The sequence below is a fragment of the Crocodylus siamensis genome, chromosome 1 (genome assembly GCF_052110815.1).
Source record: "Crocodylus siamensis isolate JL-2025a chromosome 1, ASM5211081v1, whole genome shotgun sequence".
In the NCBI taxonomy this organism is placed as follows: domain Eukaryota; kingdom Metazoa; phylum Chordata; order Crocodylia; family Crocodylidae; genus Crocodylus; species Crocodylus siamensis.
In genome coordinates, this window is record NC_143395.1 from 425,954,670 (window position 1) to 425,968,241 (window position 13,572).

At 59.5% G+C, this 13,572-nt stretch overlaps 1 pseudogene; it reads right to left on the reverse strand.

Moving 5' to 3' along the window:
- Window positions 1-1,247: 1,247 nt before the first annotated feature.
- Window positions 1,248-5,336, reverse strand: LOC149875776 (major histocompatibility complex class I-related protein 1-like; annotated as a pseudogene).
- Window positions 5,337-13,572: the final 8,236 nt, after the last annotated feature.

A 13,572-nucleotide genomic window follows, 5' to 3' on the forward strand; every position in this document is an offset into this window, starting at 1 on the left:
TTCGCCCCCACAAAGCCTGCCCGGGGCAGAGGGGAGCCGGGAGGGACCTGGTGGGATCCCCTTTCCCTGTGTGTCCGTCTTCCTTGAGTTTGGGACATTGTTTAAATTACTGCTGTGAAATACCATGTGTGACTTGGTATCGGTGAGAGGTTGAACGGGCGCCGGGCTCTGAGGAGATGGCCCCCACGGCCAGTAGCTGAGTGGAGCCAGGGCGGCTGCACCTGCGTCCCTCACGCAGGCCTGATATTTATTGATTTATTCGTTTACTATAAAAAACCCCAAACATAGCTTCACTCATCCCAGTTAAAAATGCTGTGCAATTTAAATTTAGAAAATGCTGTGCAACCATTTAAAAATGTTTAAAACCAAGTCTAGCCTGAACTTTCCTTGCTAGTCAAGCACCGACATAAGTTCAGACAGTAATAAAAAATCATTCAAAAAGAAAGAAAAGAAGTCAAGTCTTACTGAATTAAATTACTAAATTAAAGAAAAACACTGTAAACATAACACTACTCCAAAAAATCCAGGCAGGGTAAAAAAGAGGACATTTTACCTTAAATATACAAAGAAAAGTTCTCCAGGCGTCTCTCATTACAGCGTCACATCCAAAACAAGTCCTGTGCGTCGCCATGAAACCGAACGTAAACAGGTCAGTAAGAAAACCTATACATTTCAGCCAGAATGAAAATAACAAATAAAAAGCTGTAAATCTAAAACCTCGTATTGTCAAGCCTAATCTTCAGTCTGTCGATCGAAATCATGTAATTAAAGCCATTCATTCTTATTTTTGCTTCCACTAAAAAAATACCGTTTTAAAACCATCCCAGACCTTAATGCGAGTGTACTTGATGCAAAAAGATGTGTTTATGTTAAAAAGTTAATGTAAAAATGGGACAATAAGTTATAAGGACTATTGCATCATCACAAAATCTGTGTGCACTTCATATCATCACTGTGGTTAGGCCCCTGGCAGGGGGCAGCTGGAGGGGAGAAATCCAAGGAAGCAAGCTGGGCTCATAAATTATAACACTGGCCTGGCTGGAAAGAGATGCCTGAGGCGTGGTCACACCAGCCAGGGCCCTCCCCTCCCCACCCGGGCGTGCAAGGTGTCCAGAAATGTCTCCGCGGTGGCAGCCTGCACGCCTGTGTGGCTGGGAGCAGTGAGGATGCTCCCAGGCGATGGCAGCACGCGGTGTCAGCACCGCCGCTCTTCGGCTGTTTCCTTTTTCCGTGTACGAGCAGCAACGTCAGTCTTCCTCAGTGAAGGGCACGTCCTTGATGAGCAAGATCCTGGGGATGTGGAGGGGGAAAAGAATTTGGGTGTGGAGAGTGTTGGGGGAAAATGGGGAGAAGACCCCCAGCACCCCCCAGGGAGCACCAACCTGCGACACCCTCTGCCCCACCCCCACTAAAACCCGGGGGAATCCAGTTCATCCCAGATCCTGCTCAGACACAGCTGGAACCAGCCTGGACTCAGCTCTGCCCCCCCACCATGCTGGCCTGGGCTGGAGGGGAGTAGTTGTGGGGATGACCTCCCACAGGCACCGGAGGACAGGGGCTGCGCCCCCACCTCGCACCACGACCCAGCCCCGCACGAGCTGCGTCACCCTCCAGCTGCACGGAGGAAGCGTGGGGGGACTTCCCTACTTAACCCCCTGGCTCCTACCTACGGGGAGGGCAGGACCCCCTAAACGTGCTAGCCCCCCACGTCAGCCCTGGCTGGCCCCCTAGTCCAACGCTGGGGGCTCGGCAAGGCAGCCTCGCAGCACAGATGCTGGGGCCTGGCTGCTGCCGCCCCGGGGGAGCGCGGACCAGAGAATCCCCCGTCCCCCCAGGTCCAGGCACGGCGGTGATGAGTCCTCCCTGCCCCCCGCCCCACGGCCTGGGCATGGCCTCGCCCCACGGGCTTTGCCCCGCACTTAGTGCAGCAGTGACCCCCTGCGCCTGCCCCGGCAATGCCGGCACACCGACACCGATCACGATGCCCACAATCGGCATCAGGTCGGACTCTAGATGAGGGAAGGGGCCTGTGAGCAAGGGGAACCCCCAGACCTGTCCCCAACGCTGCATGGGCCCCGTGCCCCTTCCCCAACCCCCCAATTCCTTCCCCACTTAGCCGAGGGGCAGTCATCCCCCCTCCCTGGGCAGGGGTCACTCACTGTTCCTGCCTTTGTCCCAGGGCACTCTCAGGGCTGCACCCAGGCTCACGTGCTCCACGCGGCAGGTGTAGTCGTGGTTGCTGCTCGGGTCGATCTCGATGGTGGCCCAGGTCTGGCAGGTCCCGTCTCTGCTGGGAAGGACCCATGAAGTCCTCGTCTCCTGGGGCTGTGCCTCCCCGTTCTTCAGCCAGACGACGGCCATGGACCCTGCAGGACAGGGCGGTGCGTCCATCCCGGGACAAGAGCCTGTGGCTCACCTGTGCCATGGGGCACTCTAGGTGGGAGGAGACCTCTGTTAGAGTGACCGCCCCGCGGGACCCTTAGCACCCCTGCCAGGAGCCCAGCATTGTTCCACACAAACTGGCTCCAGTGCCCATTTCAGGCAGGACCAGACGGTGTTGGGCTGGAGCACACGGGACAGGAAACACGGCTGTGCTGGGCTCGGGGCTGCAGCAACGGGGTCCCATACAGCTGATCTCTGGTTCTCAGACAGGCGGCCGGGGCACGGACACCCCGTGGGAGGCCTGACCAGGGCAGGGCCAGGGGCACCGTGTCCCGCAGCAGTGCTGGGGCCTTGCCCAGTGGCAGGACCAAGATGCGGCACTCGCCATCCCAGACACAGGGGTTTCCCCGGGGAGGGGGATGATGCCCCGGTCAGTGCTGCCCTGGGCGTGGCACCGGGACTTGCTGCTCTGCAGTGCTGCCTCCCTGCGCTGCAGGTCCTGCCACAGCGACGCAGCGCAGGTCTCCTCCAGATAGCATTGTGTAATCTGAAGACGGGCCATATCCTCATTCCAGCTGCGCTGGGTGACCCGGGCCCGGGTTGTTTCTGCTACCCAGGTGCGTGTTCCCAGGGCGTAGCTGATGAAGTCTACCCCATCGTAGCCAACTTGCACGTAGCCTCCAGTGCTGCCGTCTTCACCAACCTCACAGCCGTACATGAACTGGAGAGTGTGGGACCCTAAAACAAACACAGATCCAGGCCCTGGTCAGGGTCACAGCCCCAGGCAGCAGGTGCCTGAGGGCTGCCGGGCTGGGCAGGGGCAGAGCCGACCCCATGGCGGGGCAGCACGCGGACAGCTTGGGGGTCTGGTCATGGAGAACAAGGCTGGGGGGATGCAACTGCAGCCCCCGCACACCCTGGGAGCGCAGGAGCCCAGGACTGGAGAGGGGGATGGGAACGTCCCCTGGAAGGGGACGGGCAACGTTGGGGGAGGACGGGGCTGGGGAAACCGGCTAGGACAAGTGCAGGCTGGAAAGTAGAGTGGTGCTTCTCTGAGCAGGAGTAGCACGGGGCTGGACTCTGTGTCCCTGGAGGCGCCCCCAGGATCATGTCCCACCCAGCCCAACCCCTGTCTGCACCTGGGGGGTGACAGGGCCTGATCCTGGCACCCCACAGCTCCCCCCACACAGACACCTGAGTCCCTGTGGTCACTGCCCACCACGGCCCACGCGCTCCTGGGGGTCCGGTCCTTCACCCTCGGATTCCCAACTGCTACTTTAGCCACCACTTCCCTCCCTCCCTCCCTCCTCTTGTCCCTTTCTCCGCACCTGCCGACACCCGCTCCCATCGTCTGGTCCCTTCCTGCCCTCCAAACCCCTCCTGCCCTGCTCTAGCCCGGGCACCAAACCAGCTCCGCAAGGGCTGTCAGCATCATGGCAGCAGGAGCCCAGCCCTGTACCCTGAGGCTGCAGCCAGACCCCCGGGGGTGGGGGTGGGGGGTGTCTGTGTAACAAGCACTGAGGCATCGATCTGTGGGGCCAGGGAAGCACCAGAGCCTCGGTCTCCTGGGCACAGGCCCGGGGTTGCCGCTTACATGGTACGCATGGGAGAGGGAGGTGGCAGGGGAGTGGAGGAGAGAGGGCAAGCAGTGAGTCAAACACGATCGCCATTGAGGACGGCGGTCCTTCCGGACACGGGGTGGGTGGGGGGGTGGGTACCCCAGCAGAGGCAGAGGATGATGGGTTTGGGATGCCTTGCAGACGTGTCGCTGGAGAGAGGACAGGCAGAGCGCAAAGCGGTTTGCCAGGTCCCAGGGACTAAGACAATGCTCGATGCTGCCGCTCTTCGCCTCTGCCTTCGCCCTCCTAGTTGCTCGGCTGTTGAAACCCAGGGCATGCTCCGCTCTCACCACAGCACATTCCCTCTGCCCCTTGGATACTCTCTCCTCTTTTCCCTGTCACCTCAGAAAGTCTTGGCTCCTCTGTCTGTCACAGGCCATCACATCTGTCCCCCGCGCCCGGCGAGAAGCTCTTGGTCCTTCCTCCCTCCCGGTGCCGTTGCGGCAGCAGGCAGGCCTGCCCTTTCCATCCGCGGGGCACAGACCGGAGCTCGGTCTGGACGACACCCTGGCAGGAGACCCGGCTGAGGTGTAGCAGGGCCTACTGGGGGGACGAAGCATCTCATTAGATTGGGGAGGATCCTTTCCACTTGTCCATTCCTTGGGCACATTTGCCTTGAAGGCAGAGACACGCGCGTACTCTTCTCCCTGTGGGAGACGGCGTGCGTGGAGGGGACGGAGCCCCTCTCCCAGGGCCCACGACAAGTTCTGTTTGCCTAAAAGCATCATCCCGGGACCTGAAACTGTACCGTGGATGGACAACATCCCCTCTGGAGCCACGAGACCCGTTGTACCAAAGAGCCTCATTCCTTCCCTCCTCGCTCCTCCGCAGCCTCCTCGGAGGAGAAGGGGTAAAACACGCTGGGCCGGCAAAGGGGAGAGAGCTGCCTGCTCATGTAACGCAAGGCAGCCGCCTCGTCTTCTACCAGGCCGCTGACTGCCAAGTCCATTTTCACCCCGGCAAGCGCATTAGTCCCTCCTTGTGCGGAGCTCGGCTTGAGGAGATGACAGAAGAGCAAACCCCTGCTAAGCCATTTCACCCCGCGGCGCGGCAGACCCTGGATTAAGCGCGTCTTTGCCTGCTGCGGGCTGGGACCTGTGGTCCCTCCTGGTCACGTCCCCCTGGTGAAGATGAGGACAGCTGCCCGCCGCGCCAGGACATGCCGGCAAGGGGCCTCCGGACTGGACGAGCGTCCTGGGCATCGCGGTGCCTTGGGTCGGGCGACTGGGGCAGGCGGCTGCCGTGAGAGGGGCAGCCGCGGCCGCGCCAGCTGGACGCCAGCCCCGCGGATCTGCGGCGTGCGCGGGGCTCGCTGAGCCAGGGCGAGGAGCGCATCCGGCTGAAAATAAAGCGCCGATGACAGGCCGCCTCATGGGAGTCCTTGCGAGGGTGCGGGAAGCAGGGACAGGGCTGCCACGCGGCAGGGCCAGCCAGGGCCACGGGACGGACGCGTCTCCACGGGCACCAGCTCTCCGCGTGGCCCTTCGCCCGGGCGAGAGCGTCTATCCATCCCTTTACCGCGGGGCCCGGCAGAAACGGGCGCGAAGTGCCCGTCCCACCTCCTGCCCTGAGGCTCCTGCTCACGCGCCGACATGTGTGCGAAAGCCGGCCGTGCCCTCGCTGCGCGCCACGCTTCAGGCACACCCGGCGAGAGCTGCTGGCCTTCGTGAGAGCACAAGAGCTGCCCGGGCGGCCCACGCACACGTGCTTGCAGGCAAACGCAGGCGCCCGTGGCTCCCGAGCGCCCGGTTACACCCCGCCAGCGCGGGCCGGTGTCCGGATCCTGACCCCCGGCTGTAGACACGCCGATGCCCACCGCTTCCTGCCCACCCCGGTGCTCCCGCTCGTGTCTCTGGCCAGAGGAGGATGTGCAGACCGGCAAGCCTTCCCTTCCAGAGACGGCGCCCCCGCGGCCCCTTGGGCAGCCCGATTGCCCCCGGGAGGGCACTTCCAGAGCCGCGCTGACTTCAGACCGGATTGCGGGCAGGATGGGACCTGTGCGAGCACCGCCCCAGCTGGCGCGGCCGGCTTCCTCCGATGCCCCTCCTGGGGGCTGCCGGGGCGGGCGCCGGACGCAGACGCTTCGGCTCTGAAGTTTGGCTTCCAGGGTGCCAGCAAAGTGCCCCTGTTGCTGGTGTTGAGTCAGGTGTGTGCGCGTGCGTGCACATGTGTGCGTGTGTATTTGCATGTGCAGGGCTGGGCTGAGCTGCTTTCGACGCCCAAGTGCCGCTTCGACGCGTCTCTCACGCGCGTACGTCTGGAAAACTCGCGTGCGCGCTCGGTCTCGACCTGCTGCTGCCGCCAATAGCCTCACGATCCTGGCACAAGACCCGAGGGAGGCTGCACATCAGTCCCGATCAGTGCCGAGGAGAGCCGGGGGTCAGCAGCGGGGTCTTCCCTCCGCCTCGGGCCGACGGGCTGGGGCCCTTCCGCAGCCTCGCTGCGTCACCGCAGCAGCCTCCGATGTAGATTTCCACTGTTCGCTGTTCCTCGTACGTCGGGCCGTATGTAGTTACATATGAATGTATGTCGGTGTGCGCGGGTGGGCACAAGTGTGTCGCCAAGGGATCCATTTACCTTCAGTGTGAGTGGCTGTACGGGGGGCAAAGTCCAGAGCGGGTTAGTGGGTCGTGGGGTTTTTGTCTGGTTTTTCTTTTCTTTCCTTGCTTTCTTTTCTGATTGATCTGCTGACTGATTGGCTGACAAGGTGAGGGCCTTGGTTAGGACCAAATTTTTGTGCCTGTAGCTATGGTGATTTATTCAAAAACAAAAGTTTACTGTATGGTGGCCCATCCTTGTCACGCTATACATATAAATATACAGGACATATATATATATATATATATTATACATACAATACTGAGAGGTCATGGTCCTCACCCCCCACCCCCACCCCCCGGCTTTGGATGGACACCTCTTCAATCCTCGGTAATGTAGCTCTGACTTATTGCTGGAAAGGAACAGAAAGGGCCAGCACCCTGCAGTGAACCAACAGTTACAACAATAAAGGAACGAGCATCGTTGCAAAAAACGGGACTGTGCCTCACTCCTTCACGTCTCTTTCCAGCAAGACCCAGCGGGAGCATAAAATCCCAGAGCCGCGGGGCTGGCACGCCGCTCCAGGGGTCACATCTATCCCACCCCCTGCCCGAGGCAGGATCGGCCCCGTCCAGACCGCCCCACTCAATCCCTAATCGCACCCCTTCGTGAGACTGCCATCAGCCCCGACACGTCACAGACCCAGCCTGCCGTAAGTAAAGCCAGGGAGCCACAGAAGCCAACGTCCCGCTTCTCTGAAATGTTGGCAAGATATGCTCAAGAGAGCCCGGGTAGAGGGCCGTGCCCCCGCTACAGGGGATGCAAACCCCCCACCGTCTCTCCCAATTTGACCACGGGGGAAAACTCCTTCCTGGCCCCAAATATGGTGGCCGTAGCCCAGCAAGTCACACATAAAGCCCGATATGGAAAGCAGCATGCAGAAGAGCAGGTAGGTGGCTCGGCGTGACGTTGAGTCCTTCACCCAAGCAGGCCGAGTTTGTCTCAGGAGTCCGATCTGTGCCTCCATCGATCCAGATATGAAATGGGGATGAGAGCATTTCTGGTGCAGCGTAGCTGCTAGGTTGGTGGCGGACAATGGGGAGGAAAGCCGGGGAGGCCAGAGGGAGGAATTCATAGTTGTGGAGGGAGGTGCGCGCCGTGCTCTGACACAGGGTTGCGGTAGCTGGGACCAAAAGGAGAAGAGCAACAAGATGTGCTGAGAGCCAGCTCCCTTTTCTCACACGCACCGCTGCACTTTCTCCCACGACACACCCCTTCTGCACTGAACAAGCTCTTGTAATAAATCTCCCTTGCCCTCCTTCAAGCCTCTGCTCTTCCGAGCTCCCGCCAGTCGTGCCGTCTGCACGCGCTTGGCAGTGGTGAGGCAGCGCACGTGAGCACCACTTGCTAGCCCGGTCAGAGCCGTCCCGCCGTCGCCTTGTGCCCCCGTCTGTTGTAGCCGCCCCGGTGTCTCGCTTCCTATATTTTGCTTGTGAGGCCTAGACCCAAAGCAAGCCGTGGGCATGGTGGTGCTGAGCAGGTTCAACCACAAAGCCCCTGGGGACGAGCCTGGAGCAGCCTCACGCATGAAGTTCGAGGCTTGGAGCACGCCGGTGGGTGGGACGCGGGCAGGACCCTCCTTGCCAAGACCTGTCAGTACCGCAGTGCGGACAACCTCGGCGCGTACGATGGGGATTTAAAACACTCAGCAGGCTAAACTGGAAGAGCCCTAAACCGGCCATCAGGAAGTGTCGATGTGGAGGTGAAATCCCCCCGCGCTCCCAAGCGAAGGCAAGAGTTAGAGACCCAAACAGCCAGCTCAGCTACGGTGGGCTGCGCACCTACCGGGGGTGGGCACACAGTGGGCTGCGTGCGCCGGGCTGCGCTATGGGTGCCTATGGTTTGCCAGGCACCCGGGTGGTGAGGCTTGGGTTTTGTGGATAGCTCGCTTGGGCTGACGTGCCTGACTTCTGCCGAACCTACAATACAGGCCTTCGCATCATAGGGAGGCTGGGCTGCAAAAGTCCTCACGAGGTCATCTAGTGCAGCCGCCTGCTCAAGGCAGCATCGGCACGACTAAAACTCCCCAGCCGCGTGTCTGTCCGACCCCTTCTTGAAAACCGCCAGCAGAAGAGATTCTGCAACATCCCCAGGTCGTCTCTCCCAGTGCCAGGCCACAAAGGGCTTCCTGATCTCCAGCCCACATTTCCTCCGCTGCAGCTTGAGGCCGTTGCTCCTAATCCTGTCCCTTGTGGCCACAGACAAAAGCCCTTCTCCGTCCCCTCTATATTCACCCTCCAGGTACTGCATTTGCAGACTATTGCCAAATCCCCGCTCAGTCTTCTCTCCTCCAGACTAAGTAAGCATTGCTCTTTCAGCCTTTCCTCATCAAGAGCCCTAATTGTCTCTGCCACTCTGCACCGGCCTCTCTCCCGTCTGCCCACGTCCTTCATGAGGTGCAGGGCTCAAAACTGGCCGCAGCGCTCCAGGCGAGGCCTCCCCGGGGCCCTTCCTTTGCAAGCGACGCTCCTGTTACCACAACCCGGGGTGACGCTGGCTTTCTTTGCAACCAGAACACGCGTGTCCTTGGTCCATATCCAGCCTGCGGCCCGGCATGACCCTCAGGTCCTTCTCTGCCGTACTTGCAGCCTTGTCCCGGGTCAGCGGTGGGTCTCGGGGAGGATGAGGCTGAGCATCCCCCGCCCACCTGAGTGTGCCGATGTGATCCCGAGCTGGAAGCTTACTTGTGAGGGCAGCAAAGCTTTTCCAGCAGGTCTGGAGGAAGGGGGAGATGGACCAGGCTTCGAGCATTTACAGAAGCAGTGAGGCCCTTGCGGCAAAGTAGGGAGACAAAGGGAGCCCAGTGCCTGGTGCGGAGGGGGAGGGCAGAGCCGGAGAAACGCACTGATGGGTGATAACACGCCAGGGCCAGCGTGAGGCCAAGGCGAGCACTTGTAAAGTGCTCTGCAAGTCATGCATGGGAGATGCGAGGAAGGGCAGGGCGCTGTTTCATGCCAAGCGCGGCTGCCTGAAGAATCCAGAGCTGGCAGCCTTGGCAGCACACGCATTACATGCCCCCGGGACAAAAAGTGGCTTTCGCCAGGAAGGAAATGCCCCAGCCCCCAACAGTGCCGTTTCCCCACTAATGCGACGCTCCGCGCGCCGTTCTGCGAAGCTCGCGGGGTCATCGGGCTTCGTGGGAGCCGACGGCAGAGCTCCAGGGATCAGGGCAGCTGCCGTCGTGGGCTAGGGCTGGCCGCAGGCGTCCTCAGCGTTTGCTCCTCTCTTCTGGCTCACAGCATGGGAAGGTAATAGGACACGGTCCCCTTGAGAGCCTCCACGGGCGTTTTGGGCAGCACTTCGATCATGTCCCTGCCTGACAGCTCCAGGAATAACAATGATTCCCTCTCATGACATGGAAAGCCCAGTTTTTTATTTTTTGTCTTTTTCCTTAAAACACAAATCCCCTGATTTTTCTGTGATGACAAGGGCCAATGGATCTAACCGCTCTTGTCACCGCGTGCTCGTGGCCCCCAAAAGGCCATCCTTTGTGGGAAACCTCTATGAGGGTAAATGCACAAACAGGAACATCGCTACAGGTGTTCGAACCATCCCACGACATTGCAGGCTGAAGCACTATCTCCCTTGCACAAGATGGCTTACCAAAACGGCAGAAAAGTTGTAGCAACCGATGAACAGAGCGCAGAATAATTTCATTAGCACCCCCTGGTTTCTTCCTTAGGAAACTCTGTAAGATTTTTCCAGGAGAGATCAAACGACTGTGACCAAGATTTTCAAACATAGGTGCTGAAGTCAGACACAAGCATTCATAATTAGGCGTATAAATAAGCTTGCTTCCCAAGGGCAGTGAGTTTCCACACCTACCAATTTCAGCATTGCAGAAAAGTACCCGGGGAGCCGTAGTCTGTGGGAGCCAAGCCAGCCACACCAGCTAAACAGCTGCAATGTTCAGTGCGTGCCAAGGCTGCCGAGCGAGACGGTCCACGAAGGAGAGGTGTGACCCGCGTGCGGTGGGTGCCGGCACGCGCAGCGATGCCCCCAGAGCGACGTGCACGCGGGGGACCTGGGCCGACAGCCAGGAGGGACGCGCGGTCTCCGAGGGCCGACGGCAGCGTGAGCTGAAACAGCCGAAGTGCAGCCGCGCGTGGAGGGTGGGCTCGCTGTGGGAGGAGGTCGGTGCCGGAGGAGGAGAGCGGACACGGGTGACTTCGAACTGCTCCCGATAGTCAGCGAACGCCGGCGGCCGGCGTTTACGTTGTGCTGCCGGACCGCCGCGCTTCGCGAGACGGTGCTGGACCCCCCTCACCACGTGAACAACGCCACTCGCCTGGTCACTTCTGTGAATTCAGGCCTCGAGGTCTTAGAAGGACAGCCCCCTAAGCACTCGTCTGCGTGGAGGGACAGGCGAGGAGAGGAGCCCAGCTTTGACTTGCTCCAGCACCAAATGAGCGGTTGCGTTTGGGGAAGAGCTGTACGACCAGAGGCCTCCCTCCCTCCCTCTTGCCCTCTTCTTACGCTGGAAGAATAAGCAAGCCGAGCAACGGCCTCCCTCTGCGCTGGGACGTGTGCCCGTGTTATCGCTGGCAAGATCCAGCACAGCGCTTCTCAGCCCATGGACCACGACCCCAAAGTACATGCAAGAGTCACCTTCACACTTAAGAAACGGTTCCTCCTGTACAAAAGAAAACCGTGGGAAACCTGGCTTTTCCTTTGCGGGCTGGCAGAGCTGGCGCCTGCGAGGGGCTGCTTGGGCCGCGCCGTGCCCCACACGCCGGGGCCGGTCGGGAGAGAGGGGCACTGGGTCGGGGCTGGCTACCGATGCTGAAAAACGGGTCCTGAGGCAAGAAAACCTGAGCAGCGCTGATCGAGCAGACGGCGCCGCGGCGCGCGGGATCGCGGGGTCGCGCAGTCACAGAGACGCGGGGCCGGCAGGCCGCTCCGGAGGTCACTTCCAGTCCCACCCCTGCCCGGCGCAGGGCCATCCCTACCCCGCCATCCCATGCAAACCCTTACTCTAGCTTCTTAGGAAAATTGCACACTTAACCCTACCGCGACGCAAGACATCGCACCTGAACCCGCCACAGGCAAAGCAGGGGACCACGGTGGACAACAGCCTGCTCCTGTGAAAGGTTTTATATATTCACTCCAGAGACCCCGGGTCGGGGCCGTGCCCCGCGCTCCGAGGAAGGCAAACCCCCACAGCCCGGCCATGGGGGAACATTTCTTCCTGACCCTGCATATGGCGATCTGCCTGGCCCCGAGCGGGGGCCGCGCTCCGCTAGAAGGGGACCTCCAGCGGGAAGTCCCAGCAGGCGCGCTGGCCTCAGCACGTCAAAGCCTGGCCACATTCCCCGTGCAAGCATGCGACCTTTGTCAAGTCATGTCACCCCACGTGCCTCCGTCGCCTCGCCTCGGGGCGGGGGCGATGGCGCAGACCTGATCTGCGCGGCACTGCGAGAGCCGTGTCGGGGGACGCGTGCGGGCCCGGCGCCCTCCCCGCACTCCCGGGCAGCGACAGGGATTTGGGCCGCGGAGGCGCCAGCCCCTGCACGGCAGCGCACGCCCTCGTGCCGTTCCTCCGGCCCGGTCCAGGCGGAGCGGCCCGCGGTTTCTCGCCGCCGCAGATCTGCCTCGCTTTCCTGGTGCTGGGCTGACATCCAGCGGGCTTTCCCGGCTACTGCCTCCGCTCCCGCGCTTGGCACTGTCCCCAGAGCAGCAGCCACGGGAGAAGGCTAGGAAACACGTGACTACTGAAGTTAAAAGTTAGCAACCGTCACGATTACCATGAGTTCGGTTAAAAGTGAGGTATTTCCACTCTCAGCTAGTTACAAGATAAGTTAAAAAGGGAGTAGCGAGTTACAAGTTACGGTGATTCGTGAGAAATGCATGAAACACCGCGAGCTGCCTCTTAGCATCTTTTCCATTTCCAGCTGCAACGGGTGGGTTTCTTTTCCACGCTCACTTACTCAGGCGTCCCCTGCTTTACCTGAAGACAAAGTTAGACTTGTCGCACAGGTTTCAGGACAACGCTTCACCGGTACCTGTGCAACGTTAGCTCCTTCTCACCCTCTCCACGTGAAGTACTCTGTAAAAGTCAGCGCGTCCCGAACAACGGAGAGGAGACGTTCATAGCCAGGTGACAAATTCCAGCTGCTTCCACAGAAAACCTCTGTTGTCACCATTTTTATTGCTCAAAGGGTAACAAAGGCTGTGACATAATCTGAGTTGGAAATGATGGAAGTGTCTGGAAATGAACATTAGACTGAAACGAGAAAATCAGTTTAAAAGAGGAAAAGACTGCTCCGTTGCACAGCAGAAACTGTCCGAACAGGCTTTTGAACGGCAGCACAATTTACATCTGACAATTTTCCTCTCCCGCCTTGCACAACTAAGCCCCCGCCTCCGCGGGCAGGTGCGGGGATGCTTGTTGCCTGCTGACTTTGCAAACGCACAGAAAATGCTGGCATGGGCAAAGGAGCTCTGGGACGTGGACTTCTTACCAGACCGTCTCTCCCGGGAAGGCGCGCTACTCTGCCTCTCACACAAGAAGTCCTAGAGTTTCAGTAAAGAAATCTCATTCCCTGTAAGTCCTAGAGAGCGCCTGTGTCAGGAAAAACTCTGGGAAAGCCAGAGTTCAATGTTTTTAACTTAGAAATTATACTTGAAAAACAAGTTAAAGTTAACCTTTTTCTAGAACTAGTTAAAGCTAAAAGTTGACAGCTGAAAATTTAACTTTTTAAAGTTAAAAGGTAGCCATTTCTTTCAGTTTTTAACTAGTTAATTGACTCGCTAGTTCCCATGACTGCAAAGCGGCTCTCCCCATCTCCCTGCGTCATTCTCTAGCACATCTCTCTCTCAAGCTCTCACCTTGCTCCTTCATCTCTTTAAGCTGGGAAAATTCTTGGGAATAGTTGTTGCCACCCGTTGTTCTTGGGGCTCAAATCCACTGCCCTGAAATCAAGGCTGGGATTCACCATTCCCCCAGCCCCGTGGTGCTCACCTTTTCCAGGCT